At 47.3% G+C, this 19,953-nt stretch overlaps 1 protein-coding gene across 3 annotated transcripts in view; it reads right to left on the reverse strand.

Annotated features, from left to right (window-relative positions):
• The window catches only part of RFX2 (regulatory factor X2), a 60,495-nt gene extending 41,053 nt beyond the window's left edge, over positions 1 to 19,442 (reverse strand). For 2 of the 3 annotated variants that reach the window (XM_040592140.1, XM_040592139.1), the window contains exon 1: positions 19,271 to 19,442. The gene's annotated coding sequence lies outside the window, so the exon portion shown is untranslated. The remainder of the gene's footprint in view (positions 1 to 19,270) is intronic. The other variant, XM_040592143.1, reaches the window with a different exon arrangement.
• Between the last annotated feature and the right edge of the window lie 511 nt (positions 19,443 to 19,953).

Raw genomic sequence — 19,953 nt, forward strand, 5'->3', positions numbered from 1 at the left:
ACCAGTGAAGACGGGGAACGAGACGCTGGGTTTTTTCCCTGTGGAAATTTAAGGTTCATACAGCTATTAGTGACTGGCACCACAGGCTCCGGGACTAAACAAGACCCCAAATAGACATAAACTATCTAGAGACGTGCAATTCTTCCTGGAAAGGCAAAGAAATGAGAAGGCTGCCCTAGAAACGCAGTTTGGGAATATATATTTGAATATTCTGCACTTGGGGAAAGGCACTGCTGTATTTTTGGTCAGGACAGACCATATTCTAGATGAATAGGAGAGAAAGGCTTGCAACAACTGTACGCTGCTCTACAAGTTCTCACTCTCCCAAAGAAAGAAAATTGACTGTTACCAAACTAGAATTAACCGAGTTGTATCTTTTATCCAGGTAATAAATTCCTGTGGGCAGTACTTTTGGTGGCTTTCCGACAGACGGCTCAGCCCACAAAACTTTCTGTCTGTAGTCCGGCCGCAGAGGGGTTCAGATGACACCCAGAAACCACGTTATTTCCTCCATCCCCTAAGCGGGCAAGGCAAAGCTGCAGTTTTAAAAGCTCAGCCTCCAGCGCCGTGCTGACAGGTCAGGGTTGTTCTCAGAGTCTAAGCCCAGCGGGAAAGATTTAAGCTCTTTTGCATCACCAATAAGGGGCAGGGGGAGCTGTTTTTACCCCTCAGCCTGAGGCTGCTTTGGGGGGGGGGAGGGGGCGGGGGGCAGGGGGGACCCCACACTGCACAGCCCGGGAGCCCCAGCCCAGCCAAAACGCGGTGCCGGGCAGGATGCGGCCCACGCTGTTTGGGGAGCAACAGCAGTTGCCATGGGCGACGCGGTCCACTCCCGTGTCCAGGGTGCGTTGCTAGGCAACGCGGGGAGCGCTTCCCAAACCAAACATCCCCATCCCCGCTCCCGCCCGCCGCGAACGCACACTAAATATGTCAGCGGGTATTTTCAGAAGCCCGGGAGGACTGACAAATAATTTCTTTGCTATAGTAACTGTGAGGGGGGGGTGGGGGTGGGGGTAAGGACTGCGGGGTGTGCTGCTTTGTTTTGGTTTTGTTTTATTTTATTTAATTGCTATTTCAGAATAAACGGATTAACAGGCTGGGCAGCATTCTTCAAAGCAGATGCCCAGGAAAGGAACCTTTTTGCCTGTTTTTAAAAATATTATTAAAGAGTTAACCCAGGAGCAACGAGCCATTATGCAAAGCCCCGTGTGCCCAGCTTGCACCCAGGGATGCACAGCACCGCCCAGGGACGCACAGCACCCACAGCACCGGCATCAGCAGAGCTGCAGCATCACACAGCCAGAGCTCCCACAAAAACACAAGCCCCTGCGCAAGTACTCTTTCAACTTTTTCGTCCTCTTTTTCATCTATCTGTAGATTCCTAGAAGTTTCCCAGCAGAATTTAGATCCCTTTAAAGCAGGATTTAGCTTACTTAAAAGAGGTTTACTTTTCTTTGTGGTTATCTCCGAGCATGGAGAAAGGTAGTCTGACTGGGAAATAAGCTTTCAGGAGAGGGTGTGTGTAGTTTTTCAGTGTCCTCCGATTTGATGAAGAGGAGAAATCACCAGAAGGATGTTTTCTCCTAGTTCCACAAACATTGGAAACTAATTCAAATTCTCTGGTTTGCATTTTTTACATTGAAACTTTACAAACACTCAGAGGATTTTAAGGGAGAGCCTCCTCTCTGTGGAAATAAAGAATAGAGAGAGGCTTTTGTTGGGCTGGTGCAACAGATCATTGTCCTGGGCACGGTGGTATGATTTAAAACATAAAAGTTCTGCTGTGCTTGCTAATCATCATTAAGGCCACATGCTGCTGTCACCGGTCCCCAATTCAATAGGAGCAGAAGCTGGGCAGAATTTGTCCCTCCAACATTTAAACCTAAGCTTAGGCATTGGCATCACATCAGTTCACCTGCATAGTGATTAATTAACAATAAAGCTTATCACTGAAGTTGCTGATTTCCAGGCTGTGGTGCTTTTAGTGCTTCCTTTGGCTTTCCTCTGGTGTTTCACAGTCCTCCCGGGAACTGCAACCGAACTACAGCAAGGCATTTGCTTCTCTGAGGTAGATGTCTTGAAAAGCAGAAATCACTCATCCACTGGACAAAAAATAAAAACTCATAGTACTGGGCACTTTCTAAATAAAGTCTTTCAAAAATTCTGTTCTTTGTTGAAGGATTTTTTTTCCTCCCCCCTCCAAAACTATTGCTGACCTCAGCCCCCAAACTCCTCCTTGGCCTTTTGGTATTTGATTGCATTTATCTCCTTCTCAGGGGGGCTCACATGCCTCTTGCATGAGAACAGTAGACCCTGGAGCATTTTGCAGAAGGCAGCTGATTTTCTTCTGATGTTCAGAGCGGCATTCAACAGAGAGCAGACACTCATGCAAGGCAGCCAAGAGTTCAGCACCGCTTGGCAACTTAAAAATGACAACTGAAAATTAAGAAATGTCATAACTTGAAGAACCTCCCCAGCAAAGGGATAAAATATGCATATTTGCAGCTATTTGAGGTGATCCAGTAGCATTTGCACAAAAATATAAACTCGAACCAAGCTCCTTTACCGCACAGTATCCTTGCCCAGCCTACCTATTGCCTTAGGGTACAGCTTAGCATTGAAGTCTCCAAGCTTTGTGAAATATCTTTAAAGGATGCTTTAACACTGCAACATTTGGCAAGTAAAGGACTTCTACAGATAATTCCGTAAGAGGAACACCTCTGCCATGGCAGCAGAAGCAGCATATATGAAGGTGACCAACCTCTCGATAACTCTGGTCTCGTTCAAGCGCCAGCCTGCAAAGCAAGCCAAAACTCACAGCCTGGACCCCTTGCTCCTTCCACCAAAATTACTAGAGTGATATTTTTGCTGGCATTGACCCAAGACCCATCAACTCATTTCAGTGTGTAGAAAAGGCTAGCTGCCTTAAAAGACCCACTATTCTTACTCCTTATTAAGATGAGCAAATTAAGTCCAAGATTCTTCTCATTCCATTCCTTTCTGCTAAGTGCCCTTATTTCTGCTTTCATGTGCTAAAAAGTTACCGCTGGGATGAGGAAAACACACGAGAATTGAGACTTGACACCTCTCATCTCAAGAGTAGATGCTAGTGGAGGGTTTTAGGGTTTCAGTTCCTGGAGTCCTGTTACTCCCACAGAGCTATGTGCAACATGAAAAAGGCTTTCCAGCTTTCCAACTTTTACTGAATAAGGAAAAAAGAAGAACCCAATTTCAGAAAATCACTGTTAAACCAGTCAGCCTTCCTTATTTTTATCTCCTAGGGGGTTTTAATCCAACCTTATACTTTGGGGAATTTCTGGCCCCATGGGGGAGGGAGCAGTTTATTTGCAATCATATAGCAGCTCAACCCCACCCCACCCCTTTTTTTGTTTTTCCAAAGTATCTTTCTACTTTTGCTTTCCAAAAAATGAAATGTACATCCACTTCTTGCGAGAATGAGAGCAAAGTTAGAAGCGTTAAGTGTGACTGCAGGAGCTATTTCCAGTCCACACAGCATTTACTGCATGTGCTGAGCAGTATATTGAAGAGGCCGTGAAATGCTAATGATCTCCAGACTGCTAGAGATACAGTCCTAAATAGAAGGGAAAAGTCTCTTTTGAGAGATTTTTTGCCCATTCCATCTCCAAAAACCATACAAAACTTTAACACCTCCCTTTGGCTAAAGCTTTCCAAGTTACACTCGAAAAATTGAAAAGGAAAAACAGATGGGGGTGGGGGAGTGGATAGAGACAATCCGACGGAGCTAAAATATCCATTAGTGGTAAATTCCATCATCTCCTCCCCCTCCCAAAAAAGCGGACTGCATGGGTCAGATTCCACTAGCAAACCAAGAAACCAGCTCCAACCACCATCCCTCAGACAGCCCATTTTACTCTCTTGCTTGTCTAACCGGCTGCTAGGCAACCCCAGCAGCATCGCTGCTCATATGCATTAAGTATTAACTATTATTTCATTCCTTCCCCCTTTTCCACAAAAAGGCAGCAACCTCAATCCACAGCAGTTCTTTTCCCAAAAGCGAACGCTGGCTAAACGAAGCTGGCAAGGGAGTGAAAGCCCAGTAAGGGTTGAACATACCCGGTGTAGCTATAGGATGCTCTCGATGCGTGCAGGCACCGTGGGATGCAGAGGATTTCCATCAGCCAGCATTAGCTACCTACCCCAAATTCCCCCCCGAGGGGCTGAAGGGCTCATTTTTTGGTACACCAGGAGAAGCAGCTACTCTGGGTCAACCTCTGGAGGTAACTCCTCTGCGCTGCCTACGCAGGAAGGCCAAAATCCTGATTTCAGTGCCCAGAGTGAAGCAACGCAAAGCCGCCAGTGCTGCTGCTGCAGCCTGCCCTCAAACGGCAGGGCATCCTTTTGGAGCTGGGAACTCTCCTGTGACAATACAGCCCTGGTTTCACCAGGACAAGTGACAAAGCTGTAGAGCAGGGCTGGGGGACAGCAGAAAGGGGGCTGCTGCCCTGCCAAAGGCAAGCGCTAGGGCAGAATTCGAGAGACTACACAGTGCGTGAGGCTGCTGCTCCCCTCCCTCTGCTGAGCCACTTCTGCAAGTCGCAGCCCCACACAGCCAACAGCAACTCTTCCAGAGATTTCAGCAGACATCCTGCTTGAAGGAACAAAAATCAAAATTGGGATAGGACAAAAGAAAGCAGCAGCTGCTTGTGTTTAAAAATGGCCGAGAGAATTCAGCTCAGCAAAGACAGTCAGCGACATAATCAGCTCTGCTTGAGAGCCTGGTCCTAAACTTTGGTGACACTCCTGTATCCTAAGTAATTACCAAAGTGCTGCTAAGGACCGTAAGGCCTCAGGACAACAAATTTTTCACGTGCAGGCAGACTCCAAAGGCAGGAGAAGAAGGGCTGCACACCTCTGCCCTGGGAGGAAAGGCTGCTGCCAGCACTCCTTCAGCCCAGTGACATTTTTGAGTAATTACAGAACCTTAAGATCCATTATAATGTTAATTTGCTGGCTAGTTGTTGTGCAGAAGTGTAATTAGATGTTGCGTAGCTATGATGCAGACTGGGAGGAATGCTAAGAATGCCTCCACTTACAAACTGAGCAACTAGCAGAAGACCAGGAGCTGGAGCAGAGAGGAGCATCCACACACCACTGGAACCTGGGAAGGAGAACCAGAGCAGGTCCTGGTGTCAGAAGGTCCTGGTTTCAGACCCCCTGCAGATGCAGCAGGCTCCACTACAGCCAAAACACAATGGCAACGTTCAGGCAAGACACCAGCAAGCAAGGAGAAGGTCGGACATGCTTTGCTTTACGTCTTTACAGACGCCTCCTCTATCTGTGCATCAGATCAGGGACTAGAAGGGTACCACTCTGCATATTTGCCTCAACTTAGAGCATCCTATTGATACATGTCACCATCTTAATTCAAGTTTCCAGGCTAAATGTCTTCAATGTCTTCTCTAATACAGACCAGCCAGAAAATGTTTTGTTTTTCAAGTTATGAGACATTTCCTGGGTTGGGGCTGCACTCATAAGCAACAACAGTGGACTACAGCTGAGGATGACAAAACCTTTTAAAATTAAAACAAAATCTCTTTATACACAATGACTGCCCATTTCACAATTAAGAGAAGCAATAATGGTGGGTTTTGGTTTGATTATTATTTTTTTTTAACACTAGTGTCACGGCACATTTGGAACCAGATTCAGACACAATTTCATTTCCGAAACATAACTATTAAAAGGACGGCCAAATCTGATATAAATTTTCCTCCACAAAATAAACTGATTAAATGCAAACTAAATTGGAGTCCCTAAAGCTTTGTAACAGTAAACTTCATGTAGCAGTTTTGTAATTTGCAGATGGAGATACAGGAGAGTATCCATTTGCAGTCCAACACAAGTACCTAGTTACTCTGCAAAATAGTATTTTTAAGCTATCAGTAGTATCTAAATTATTCAGGGATGGAAAAAACAAATCCATCTCCTCTAGAAAGGAAAGCCACCAGCTGCTGAGAACAAAGTAACTATCCTCCCAAGGCCAAATAATCAGCAAAGCAAACACTAGCAGGGAAGTGCAGCACCATTAGCAAAGAGAAAAGTTTTCTAGGAATACTCTTGCAGTCAAAAAGTGTTTTGCAACAGAGCATGTTTTATATGATACAGCACTTCACAAAGGAGCAGAAAAGGCCAAGTGAGAAGCAGTACCCTAACCATCACCATCTTCTCCCGGGTGACTGCACAAGGCAGTGAATTGACCTGACAAAGTGAGTGACCACCAGGCTCGGGGGCTGGGACTCCTGCCTTTTTTTTTTTATTATTTTCTCCGCCCCCCCCCCCCCCCCCGATATTTCAAATGGCAACAGCCTGCCACACTTGTTCGGTCAGGCTGAGTTTCAATGGTGAGAGACTCCCCAGATGGGGCGGAGGGCATCGCTTGGGCCACTCCATCACCAAAACAGCTCGTGCTGTGCTCTCATGTTCATCTCACTGCGATAACTCGCATGCTCTCAGTCCCTCATCAGTAAGAGTTGCAGAGATTTTAATTTTTAATTCACATGAATGTGACGGCAGTAACAGGGAAGGAATCAGGGCTCTTCTGCCAGGTTTCTGGAGGAAGGTGGAACTCCCTTGGCTGCCCAGATGTTTGCAAATCCACACAAAGAGCCCAATCAACACTGCGCTGATTAACAAAACTTGTTAGTGTTATTAACAAGGTCAATCTCCCTCACAGTGACACCACAGATGAGTTAGAAAAGTTTTTTGTATCAAAGTTGCAAAAACCAGGAGCAGGTATTTTCTTCCTGGAACAAGGACAGAGGTGCAAGGACGTTGTCCGAGCTGTAGCACCTGGACATCCTTGTGTCCAGGAGCACCACCTGAATGCTGCGGGTTTAAGCATCCTCCAGAACTGCCTGAAGCATCCACCCATCCTGTTTTTCGCACAAAGCACAGTGCAAGAAACACTGAATTGCTCTGAACATCAGCAGCGACTTTCCCCCCTTATTCTGCTTGCGAAGAACAATGAAGAATTGTCATTACAGGAAGCAGAGGAAGATCAGTCTGAGACATTAAGAGCCAGACCCTGCTCCTCTGTGTGGGCTGTGAAGCTTTCAGTGGATTTTTCCATAAGAGAGATTGCACAGGTGTCTTGATTAAACCACCTCAAACTGCTTCTCCTGTCTGAGCTTCAAAAGCAGCTTCAAAAGCATCAGAGGAATCAGTTAGTATTCATATCTTCCCGTGGCACTGCAGATTCACTATTTTTTTTTCATTTTAAATTATGAATTGTTTAGCTATCGACCCGTTACTGCTCTCTCTTCTTTTCCCTTCCATTGTCTGAATTGCATAAATCTGTCTTCTAAAAGAAAGTTGGAAGACCCAATTGAACACTAACCTCACCATTCCATGGGTTAAATCCCCTGTTTGCAGCATTCTTGCCCAAATAGACAAAAGAAGGAAAAAAAGACATTTGTGAAGGAGAGAGAGCATTAATTATGGATGGGTTTTGGCACCGTCAAACGAAACACCAGTTTATTCTGTTACTCGAAGTATTGGGACTGGGGTTTCTACAACATCCAGACTTGACCCTTTCCTGCTCCCTGACTCATGGGTCTCTCATGGGCTATGGTCTGTAGGTATTTATGAGCCAAGCGTGCTTCAAACAACTCAAAACATTTCAGAAAAAAACAGTACCTCTGGAGAGCTTCAGTTCAGTAGCCAGTAACGACCATCGCACTGCCAATTTTGAAAGCAGAATGATTAGTTCTCTTAAAAACACAGTTAAACTTGTCAGTGGGTCCTTTATTTACCCAGAAGAGATATGGGTGGGGAATAGGGGGAAGACTTTCTTTGGTGCAGCCAGATGGAATGCCAAATCCAGACAGGGAGCTAAGGGGAAGATGTCAAAACGTGCTTTCCATTAACATAACAGCAGAAAACACAACTGGTTTAAAATACTATATACAAACAATTACTGTTCTGCTAACAGACCCATTTGCCAATACAAGGGTTTTTATAACCATAGTTAGTTTAAATCAACAGCAACAGAGTTGTAAGTCAGCAATATGTTATTTTATTCTGAAATATTTGCTCAGGATGCTACTTGACATCAGACTTCAGTCAAAATAAACTTTAGCAAATTATATGTTAAATGATCCCATCTGCCTGTTTCAAAGGCAAAAAAGTAGATTTTTTTAATCCTGAATTTCCAGTTCTATATTCCAAAACAGAAGGGTCAGTTTCTGTTCTCATTTAGCACATTGTAGATCAAAAGTGAATGGGTTTAGTTCAGTGCTATAGGTCAGAGGAGTACAATCAAGACATTAACAGCAGTTTAAAAAAAATAAAAAAAATACGACATTAATTTTCTTAGTGGATAAATTCTACTTTTTGCAGATGGAGGGAGAAAAAGAAAACACCATCACCTCCTTCTCTGCATCTGCACTTAGGTTGCCCAGGCAAAAAGCACTCCACTAGAAATATTGCACATTGTTCAGCTGAGCGTTCACATAATTATTTTTTTTTCTCCCACAATCACTAGATGCCAAAAAAGTCAGCCAGCTCTCCCTCCAACACCGACATGAAGCTACAGAGGGATCTTTCAAAGATACAATTCAAGAAATGGCCTCAAAGGAGTACTACGAACAATTTATATTAAGTTCACAAGAGACCTTGCTGTCTCGAGGAAAGAGGCAGTTACAGCAATGATGCCAGAAGCCATTTGCAAAGAGGGGAGGGGGAAAAAAAAAAAAAAGAAAAAAAAAAAAAAAAGGAGGGTGGGGGTTTTTAGAAAAATGGTGTTTGTGGCCTTTATCTCCAGTTCCACAAGTGCATGCACACGTGTGTCCAAGGGAGAATGCTGTTCATGCTTCTGCAGTGGGAAAACAGCCACTGGTGTTATAAACTCACAAAACGCTAACGGTACAGAGATGAGTTTACCTTCCAAAATAGGTTTTCAATGCACTATTGTCTCAAAAGAATAATGCAGCCAACTCACTGTACCCAGCTGAGTAAGATTTCTGGGGGTAGAGAGGGGGCAGATTTTTAGAATTAAAATCCCCTCTTATTACATTATTGGACCATAAGATTGCATACCTTCTTCAACTGATCGGCATATGCTCCTGCTGATCTGGGGGGTAAATGTGAATTCCAGGGAACAGGCAGGAGCTCAACCCTTATCTTAAATTTCTGAGGCAAGAAAATTAGTGATTTTTTTAATAAACCTGATAGAGAAAAAGGTATAAAAATCCTTGCAGAGAGGCCACAGGCTGTCAGTTCTTACCAATGTTCAATTTACCTCTAGCCTAGGATGGCTGTAAGCCAAAAGTGTAAAGTAGAAATTCACCCCTAGACTATTTACTTTTCTCCAGCAGAAATACTGCATGATGTTCTGGCTAATCCCGTAATTCAATCCCCGTATAGGAAGAAAGCAGTTAGAAACCAGGAGATGCATTCAAAATGTTCACCACGGAACATTTTGTTGCCCAACATTGAAATGTAAGTTCAACCAAGTAGCTGCCAAAACAAAAGCTATCACAAAAATTCCGTAATGATAGACTAATAAGAGATTCATCACCAAAGCATTAAGTAATTCTTTGGGGAACATGAATAAGAACTGCAACGTATGATGTATTAATGTAGTTATTTGGTGGCATTTAAGACAACAAAGCTTGAGTTTAAAGGATGAGGTTAGAATACTGCTGGAAAAATTCAATCCATGACATAAATTGTCTCTCAAAATGTGCAAAGAGAGGGAGTGTCACCAAAATTACCCTGTGTTTCTCATCAGGTGCTGCAAACAGAGCAACACATAACAACAGAGTTTAGCTTGTCTACAGTTCATCCTCCCAAAGATTTTTGTTGCAAAATTCACTTTTTGAGAGCAGTCTACATGTGGGTTCATTTAAATTGTAAAACAGCCTGAACAATGATACTGGAGTCACTGCAGCAAGGAATGCCCCAATCATTCTTTTCCCCAAAAGAATTTCTCTAATGAAATAATTTCTCCAGGGGTCAGTCTGATGTTTTCCCTCTCTCGTTTTTTTTTTAGGACCATAACATGGCTCTGAGCATGGTCTCTGCATCTCCACCAGCAAGCACGCTGCAAGATTGCCAGCAGAAGGGAGAGCAAACTGGGGGAGTAACATCCTCCGAGTGGGTGCTTCTCCCAGGGGACTGTCCCCAAGCGCACCCAGAGAAGCAGAGGGAAGCAGCCACAGCACCGGGTGCTGCTCTTAGAGGACATGGAGCCGCCCCAGCCGTGCAGCCTGTGTCCCTGTTCTCAGCATCCTGAGGGTCAAAGGCAAGTGCCTCTGCACCCAGTGTTCTCAGAGGGCACGAAGATGCCTGTGTGATTTTGCTCAGTGAGTAAAGCAGCACTAACGTGAGGATTTCAAAGCACTTTACAAATATTAATCCTCACAAGCCTACCCATCTCAACTTTCTGGCTCCTGGCAAAGGCAGGTATTGAATTTTTCCCTAACAGAAAATGGAAATGAAAGCACAGAGCAAATAAAGCTCGGTTTCCCAGACAGGCTGAGAAGTACCAATAGATGTGGGTTCTGGATCAGAAAGAGATGGGACTTGCTAGATCAGAGACTAATTTACACCTCAGAGCAGTCCCATGGGAGGTCTATGGTGGCACGGAAACCCCAGCAAGGACAGGGTCTGGCGGCTATGAGGTGCATCAGAAACGTGGAATAAAGATCGTTCAGCGTGGTGTCCTCTTGGAACTACACTCTTTTATAATGTACATATATGTAGATATACAGGTATATTTTCATACTTACGTGTTTGCAGGTATCTAAAAAATAAAATATACGTGTATCTCCACATACACAGATATAGCCTCAGGGCCTGCATAAACATACAGAGAGATGTTATTGTGATGGACACACCCTCAGATGTCTCAATATTAAAATGTCTCCTTTCAGTCTCCACCTAAGGAAGTGATGACTAGTGTTTTTTACAACTGAGATAGGGAGACAGTGCTTGCATGGTACCTGTGGAGCTAAACACAAAACACATTGCCCTACAGGGCAGCAGCTGGGGACTTAAAAATTCCTGAGCATTAATTACAATAAGGTGGATCATGATTTTATGAGCGATTGCATCCATGAGAAAGATGCAGAAAAGTACCCAGTCCACAGTTTGCATTTAGGTCAGACTTACCCTGCAATCCACCACCATGCTCGGCTGTAATCCACCATAACAATAGATACAGTGGAATAAACAGAAAGGCACTGCCTGGCCCATACTTGCATACGCTCTGTCCTCACACCGCGTTAAGAATCAGAATACTGACCCTCAAAAATCAACTCTAAAAATTAGGTGCTTGTAGCTTATCAAGCACCAACGTGATAGCTCACCTTGTGCATTTCCTCCGCAAACGCAGAGAAGGGTGCCTGGTCTCATGGAAGTCGATACCTAGAAGGGTTACATCTCTTAAATAGCCTAAAGATCCTTTACTTGAAGGGTTACATCTCTTAAATAGCCTAAAGATCCTTTACTTGAAGGTGCTGGGGCTCTTCCCTAGTAACAACAAGCTGTGGCGACAGCTTTTCCCAACAGTTCGGGGATGACGCAGCAGCAGCTGATGAGGCATCACACTGGAATGTCTTGGATGGGGACTGCAGAGGAGGTTTCTGTGACGGATAAACCACAAGTAACTAATCCCCATCCTTGTGCCAGCCTTGGCTCTGCCTCTCCCATGAAGCCACTGTGAGCACCCTGGGGCAGAGACCGAGCCCCGCTGCACCCAGGATAATGTGCTGTCGGGGTGGGCTGGGGCTTCCTGGCGCTGTAACAGCTCAAACATCTGTGGGTTTTAACAGATACTACATAATTGGTCTAAAAGAAGCTGTTTCTGTCTACTGCCTCTACCTCAAGAAAGTTTAAATAATGAACTGACTCAAAACTTCAGTAGCCAGGTAAACCTCGGGCAACACATCGTTTATGAAATGTTACAGAAATGTTGACTGCACTTTTTAGCTAAAAGCAAGGGAGGGGTGTTGTTGTTTTGTTGTTTGTTTGGGGTTTTAAAAAAGATTTTAAAGTTCTGAGCAGCATCTAGATTGAGAAGAATGAAAACCTGGAAAACAGCAAGAATCAAAAAAGCACTTTTACTGCTCCAGTATGTTTTGAAACATGAATTATCTTGCTTACAACTCCTTATCTTACACAATTACCTCTAACGGTTGCAGCATACAAGACAATACTCTGAAATTTAAATACTCCCATTTATTAGCACAGCAAGCAGCAGTTATAACCACCTCAGTGGTCCTGCTGCCAGCGGCTCCGATCTGGTGAATATTGTCTGATCCTGGTGTTGGGAGCAATCTTATGGAAAGTACCATAGTCAATGCTATTCCTTGAAGGAAAACACCAGATGTCCTGGCTAAGGCAGGAGTAGGAACAACCTGAGCTTTCACAACGCCCAAGTTGTGAAAACACCCAAGTCAGCCTCAGCAAGGGAATGCCACAGAGCTGGTGCCTAAAACACCAAAGGTGAATCTTGGATTTGTGCTTCGGAGGACAGGTAATTAATTCTGAGTTCAAACAGCTGTGGAGGACAGGCAGCCTGCAGGCAAGCCCCAGTTTCTTCAAGCGTTTTAGGACCAGGGTGGAGGATACTTCAAATTCCTGGTGGGTACAAGTCTACTGAACAATGGTGCACATCCATCATACTAAGAAGAATAAATACTTGCCAGGAAGAAGGAAGCTCTGAAGATTAGCTTGGTCACCAGAAGCCATTGCTTCTTTTATTATCTGTAGCTACTAAAGAAAAATTTCCTGCCATGATTGGCCATTTAAGTCCACGAACATTTGAAAATATCTGCATTTCATCTTTCATCTGAAAAAGGGGGGGTTTAGATTAGATCTATGGAAGAAATTCTCACTGTGAGGGGGGTGAGGCTGGCACAGGGTGCCCAGAGCAGCTGTGGGTGCCCCATCCCTGGAAGTGTTCAAGGGCAGGTTGGACGGGGCTCAGAGCAACCTGGGCTGGTGGAAATGTCCCTGCCCATGGCAGGGAGGTGGAACTAGATGATCTTTAATGTCCCTTTCAACACAATCCATTCTGTGATTCTTTGGAGAGAGCAAGCGGTGGGGGTTGAAACAGCACGTAAAATATTTTGTTTAAATGCAAGGACTGAAGATAAATTAGACAGAACTAGTTCATACACACTTACGCACATCTACCCCCACATTTCACAGCCCAGAGGTGGATTTCAAGTTGTTTTTTTGACTGTACCATCCAAGACAGCTCGGGGGAGGAGAAAGGAGGGGAAAGATATCCTTGCCCAGGCCAGGGAGGTGACAGCACTGACAAACAGCGTACCTACAGCACATGAGAGGTTGGTCTTATCTCAGAACTCGCTTCCTCCCAGCTTTCTGCAAGCTTAATCTTATCAGAGGCAACATGCAAATTCCCTTTACTGCCCAAACACCACAGCCTGGGTAAAAGAAAAGGCTAGACTACTGCCTGTGCCAGAAAGGCCCCAGATCTGGCTGAACTAACCAGAATATCCAGCTCTGTGCCTTGCTTCCCATGAGCATCCCCAAGCCGCAGGGAGACAGGCCATTTGTCCACCTAGTCCCAAATCTCCAGGTACCTCCTTTTGCTTCCCTCCTCCAGCCGTAGCCTGGGTTGCCACAGACCAGCAAGGTTTGGGAGAGCAGCGCAGAATAAGCAGGCTGTCCCGTGGGAAGCAGCGATACCCTGCTGGGTGAGGACAGGCTGCCTTCTCCACCCTTCCCAGCAAAGCCCTGCTTTGTCCAGGTGGAGACTCGGTTCTGCCCTTGGGCACAGGTGAAACCCTCTCCCCACCATGGCCAGGAGGCGATAGGGAGAGGAATACCATTTGTGTTCGGAGTTACTGTCCCTGTGCCTTGTTAGCCAGTCCCACAGCCTCACTTACACACCTGGTGAAGGGTACTTTATTGTCTAATTGTGAAATTGTCTGTTACCAACCAGTAAAGCCTTCCGAACCTGTCCTAAGCACAAGAAGCACTAACCCAACCCACACATCATCAAGCACTGGCTCAGCTCAGGATCAGATCTTGGAGAAAGCCAGGCAGGGAACAGAAAAAGGCCTTTTCACACAAACTGATTAGAGCTCCCCTATGCCGGCATCTAGTCCTGAGAGCAACGAAACAGGGGAAATCCTCCGTGCAAAAGCTATCATCAGATGCACCATGCTCTGACCACCGAGACTGTACCACTCTAGAAGACATATGCATCCGCCATGAATAACCTTTCCAAATCAAGTGAGCAGAATAACTCCAACCAGTGTAGCACTGAGGCCATCACTGCATTGCAGTGTAGGGCTGTGGGATGTCTATTCAAGATAACAATAAAAAATAAATGCTGAGGACTGGAGGCAGGTCTCCTGCTCAAAACACGGAGCTTGCTGCCATGTACCACAGTACAACACAAATCCTTTCCTATGAGGGCAGCTGAGCAGGCAACGTTTTGGAAACCCTGACCCACACTGCAAATTTCTCACGGCAGAAGAGCCTCAGCTGGCAAAGGCGCAGAAAGGAAACACACCCCTTCGGCACCATGCGTGGTAGCAAAATTTATGGCACAGATGCAGCAAGCGACAGAAAAGTGCTTTTGTCAGCTCAGCTTGGGCTGCCCCAAAGGCAGGACAACTCTTGAAGAGCGTGGAGATGCTGTTACAGGCACCTCGGACACGGCGGAACCCACAGAAGCCTTCTTGCCTCCTGCTTTCACCTTGCTCCCGGTTGTGTCCTTCATTTTCTTTATAAGAACTAGAGACTTGGAAAAACTAGAGATGCCGTGGAGTCTCCTGAGTGTGAAGCTGCTCTGCCACAGAAGACAGGGACGTGTTTCAAACTGCTGGACCTCATCATAGCCTACACACAGGTACCTGCTGTCATTTGTCCTTACACAGATATGTTCCTGCACATAAAGCAAGAAAAGCAGCACCTCAAACAGAAAAAAAAGATTTGTGGAGACTGGACAGTCATAATATGCATCAGTGAACTCAGTGATGCATCAGTGAGGAATATGGCTGCAGTCAATGCAATTATTATTTCCTTCAGCTTCTTGCTAGAGACATTGAAGATTTCCTTCAGTGCAGTAAGGATTTGTGACAAGAAAACAAAGAATCTGGGGTTTTTTGCATTTGCTTTTATATAAAGTCATCATTGGCATAGCATTCTGTGGCCTCTGTTCCTTTGAAAGCAACTGCAACGGTCAACTTAATCTCTTGCAAAGCTTCAGCGCTACAACACATTTGTACTCTTGCTGAGACTTCTTTGGAATTTATTAAGCTCAGGAAGAGAAATTCTTAATAGAAATCTAATTTAGGAAAAAAAACCAAGCTTATCAATTGCCTTTGAATTACTTTTCAGACGCCTTCATTTGGCATTTGTACAGCTCTGAACTCTTGTGTAATACCAGATCAACAAAACAAAACAGTTGATAAAAGTTCTGGTTGGGAAGACTTGCCTCTGTTGCAATTTAAAATACTCCTTGTAGATGCAATGCTGGGGAGATACTGCCTAACCCACCAGTGTCCTAAGCAAGGAGGAATATCATCAGCAGATTGCAGATTTTTGCATTCATTGACATGAAAACACATGCCTATACATATCGTTTTAACATGTCAGGTGAATTCAGGAAATTTAAACTTTTCTAGTCCTGGTTTAGCTGGGTGAAAGGCAGCCATCTTTCACAAAAACATGACCCAAAACTGAAGGTGGGTTTGTGGGTTGTCTTTTTTTTTCCTCCCCCCCCCCCCCCCCCCCCCCCAATTGGAGACAGTTTGTGTACTGATGTGCCCCAAAATAATTTCTTCTATGCTTTCTGGGTTAAGAGAAGTGATTGTCTGTAGGTAGTGCCCACTATGAAAGGATTCCTCTTTGTTCAGCGTATTAAGAGGTACATGGCTGGTGCTGCAGAAATGTTTTGTCATCTATTTATGTATTTACAGCATAATTAGTTCATATGTTACTTAGATGGAAACAGCCTAACATGAAAAAGCCAGCACATTCTTAGACAATAAGGTGGATTTGTGAATGTTTGAATGCAGGAACAAAGAAGTGCCAGTCCAAATAAGACAAAATACCGAGCCTCAAAGCACAGATTACAGAAAGAAACCTCGCATATGTTTCAAATATCAGGAACATAATCCCGGCTCGCCGTGCGCTGACACGGGGAGGATAGGCGCTCCTCGCCGCAGCACCCACGGCAAGCCCTGGCACGCTGGTCGGGGCAGCGCTTTGCTCCAGCTGGCCGGCAGCCAGACGGTAACTGCGCTGGCATTTGTTTCGAGGGAGGGAAAGAAGGGAAAACTGGGTTTAAATATAACTCGGCAGCCTCCAGCAGAAACTTTGGCTGAGAAGCCGAGTGGTAAGAGACGCCTGTTGAATCAGCACTGCCCTCCCTGCGCTGTGACTCCGCACACCGAGGACGCTTTTAACTCTAGAGTACTAAAACTGAACAAGGAAAATATGCTAGAATACATTAAAACAGCTATGTTTACAGGCCTGTATTAAAAGCGAAAACATGTTGCGATTAAACGGAACAGCTGTCAATGCTCTGAGGTGTTACAAGCATGAGACTATTTAAAGACAATGACTGGCGCCGTCTATTTTACTGCGATCGAGCTAGGAAAAGCTACAGTTATTAACCGCTGACTGAGGCTTTGCATTCATGGCTGCCCTGAAGGAGTTTTGTGACAGGCAGGGTGTAACAAGTACAGAGGTGACTTTTAGTGGCAATGAATTCCCTCAGCTGGAGAATTTACCCCAACAAATAGCCCAGACACGCAACATCAACATCGTCGGAGGTGCTGGCTGCTCGGGTCTTCGATGATTACGCCCTTAAGTTACCATCTCACGTTAGCACACACAGACGTATACAGAAATTGTATTTCTTACATACATAACACACGACTTAACAGCAACTCTCTCTACACCATGCTCAGCCTTAAGTCTTGAGATAGGCGACCCTGTCTCTCCCCCCACCCCTGCTGCAGGGACTCCATGGGACACACAGTGCCTAGCCTCCCGATTAAGACCAGCCTCCATTTATATGCCAAACCTACAAATTTATATGCCAAACCTTCAAAACACTTTGAGAGCATGGGTCTGACGCTAAGGGAGAATCTGCTGCATCGGGCCATGGCCACAGCACCCAGCGTGTTGCCTGCACGTCTTGCACCCTCTCCGGTTGCTGCAGCGCAGCGTTGGGATTTCTCACCCGCTCGGACCCTTCCACAGCAAACGGAGCTGGCACGCAGGGCCCCAGGACAGGGACACGGTACTGTGAGAGGAATTCATGAGATGCAAATGACACAGCAGGGAAATGCAAAGCAGGGACTGTCCTGGGAGTCCCATGTGAAGGCTGAGGGACCTGGCTCCTGCACTCCTCTGTGGTGGTGGATGCTCTCATCACCATCCACCAATGCATGCATTTGGATCATTCCTGGGTTTGCAGAAAACAGGGGGGGAACAAGGCAATTCCAGTTGTCAGCCCCTCAGGGACAAAGCAGTTCCAGACACCAACCCCTCACTTGCTTTTGGATCCTGTAGTTACCCTAGAACCCAGATTCCATTTAAAAAGATGAGTATTTCCCAACCTCACCTTATGGGGAACAGCTTTGAGAACATGTACTTAAAACAAAAAACACCAGAGCATGCCCACATCTGTATACGCCGTAAGGCAAATGCAAAGCATCTCACAACATTTAAATAAATTTCACGTCCCTTGGGACAGCAATATTGAGCAGTAAAGAACCAGCTGGATGCGTACTTTTTTGTAAAACCATGAACTAAGATTTTCAAAATGAAACAACGAGCACCCAATGTTGGAGCTACCGCATCCCAGTCCCGATGTCAGATATCCAGCATCCCACAAGGGTGGGCTTTTTTCCTCACCTGACTTCAGCCATCTAGAAGTCAAAACTTTGCCCATCCTAAATTCCCACAAAAGGTACCTCCAGAGCCTGCTTCAACCCATCTTGGAACAGGTAACCACGAGGGCATTCCAAGATGCCTTGCCATCCGTAGATTGACTGCCACTAGACACGTAACTTTAAAATCAAACCTGAGATAAGACCGAATTAATCTTAAACTGACTGAAGCAAACTCACACCAAAAAAGTCAAACAGCAGAGGCAAAAAGCAATCCCCAGTCTTTGGGCACTGAAGGTTTGTATTTGGAGACTGATTTTTTTTTTTTTTTCTTTTTTAAGCCAGCAATACTCTCTGTTCTCAAGCGATTTGTAACTGAGATAGAGAGCTGAAAAGTTTGGGCAGCAGCAGATGGAAAAAAGCCTCAACTATCAAATGAATCTGAAGCTGAGTGCGGTCAGTTTATGGATATTTCAAGCGCAAAACCATAAAGGAGATGTAATAAAGTTATTATTTATTCCCCTGTTTGCTTCTTTCAATAGCAAAACCAAAATAAAGACTTCAGAACAGGACCTAAGCAAAAAGAATGGAAAGATTTAATCAGGCTGCAGGAACTCACGCTTGAAATAGGCACATGCACAAACTCCTCCTGAAGAGGGGCCGAGCCGCGGTTCATAACGCACTTTATTCAAACCGAGCAGAGAAACCAAGTCGGGAATTGACGGCGGATGCTTAAAAATAGGTCTGATCGAAGTTTGCGCCCGCTCCTAAGCCCGACAGGAGCAAGCGCCGGGGCGCAGCGCCCGGGGAGCGGGGGATGAGCCGGCACTGAAGCCCCCCGCCCCCCGCCCGCGGCCCCGGGGAGCGCGGCCGGCACCAGCGCCGGGCGGGAGCCGCGACCTCCAGCGCTGCCGGCCCGGTGCCCCCCGCAGCCGCCTCCGACCCGGCCCCGGCGGCCGGAGCCGGCGCTCGCCGGGACAACAGGAGCCGGGCTGAGAAGCCGGTCGCGGCGGAGCGGCCCCCTCGGCCAGGGGGCGGTGTGGGGCCTGGGGGGCGAGGAGCGGGGCAGGCCGCGCCCCGGGCAGCGGCCCCCGGGGGGGTGTGTGTGCCGCCTCTCCCGCTCCGCCCGGGGCCGCCGCCGCTCCCAACTTTCCGGGGGCGGCGCGAGGAGCTCCCTCAACCCCGCGGGAACAAGCCGAGGCGCGAAGCCGCTGCAGCCGGACCGGGGCGGGGGGGGGTGGTGTCCCCGCGACCCTCCGCGACCCTCCGCCTCACTGGCCCCCGCGGCAGCCGCGAAGCGCCTCACACACACATCCCCCGCCACATCCACCCCGCCGCGGGCCCCCTCCGCGGGCGGGCCCCCTTAGCGGGCGGCCCCAGCGGGGCGCCGCGCCCCCGCTCACCTGCCCTCCCCGCCGGGCGCCGCGGGCTGCGCTGGGCTCCGGCCGCCGGGGCCGCGCGTTGCTCCCGTTGGCAAGTAACAGTCTCCAGGGCTACGGTCACTATGGCGCCTGGCGCCGGGTCTCGAGGCAACTGTTGCTACCCTCTACCCTCACGTCACCGCCCGGCCCCGCCCACTCCACCGCCCGGGGGGGCGTGTCCCGCGCGGCGCCACCGGCAGTTGGCGGGACGGCTGTCTGTCAGGGGAGGGGCGGGACGCGGCGGATATGGGCCAATAGCGGCGGGAAAGGGGTGGGGCGGAGAGTTGGCGCGCGGTTTGGCGCTTCTGAGCGGGGCGGGGCGGGGCGAGAGGTCGCTGTGGGCGGAGCCAGGACGCCTTGTGGGCGGGACAGGGGCCCTCTGTGGGCGGGACAGGGGCCCTCTGTGGGCGCGGCCAGTGCGCTCCGTGGACGGGACCAGGCTCTTTGGGCGGGGCCACACGGTCCGTGGGCGGGGCCAGACGCTCCGTTGTGGGGCTAGGGCGCTCTGTGGGCGTGGCCAGGGCGGGGGCGCTGCTGTAGAGCCAAAGAAAATGTTTTTTCCTCTATTAAATACTAAAAAGTTCCCGTTGCCTTCCCGGCAACAGCACAAATCCGGCCCGCTCCCGGGGGGCCTCGGGGTTTCTCCCAGTTGCCGCTGGTTTCTC

Source organism: Falco naumanni, chromosome 4 (genome assembly GCF_017639655.2).
Source record: "Falco naumanni isolate bFalNau1 chromosome 4, bFalNau1.pat, whole genome shotgun sequence".
NCBI classification, from domain to species: Eukaryota; Metazoa; Chordata; class Aves; order Falconiformes; family Falconidae; genus Falco; species Falco naumanni.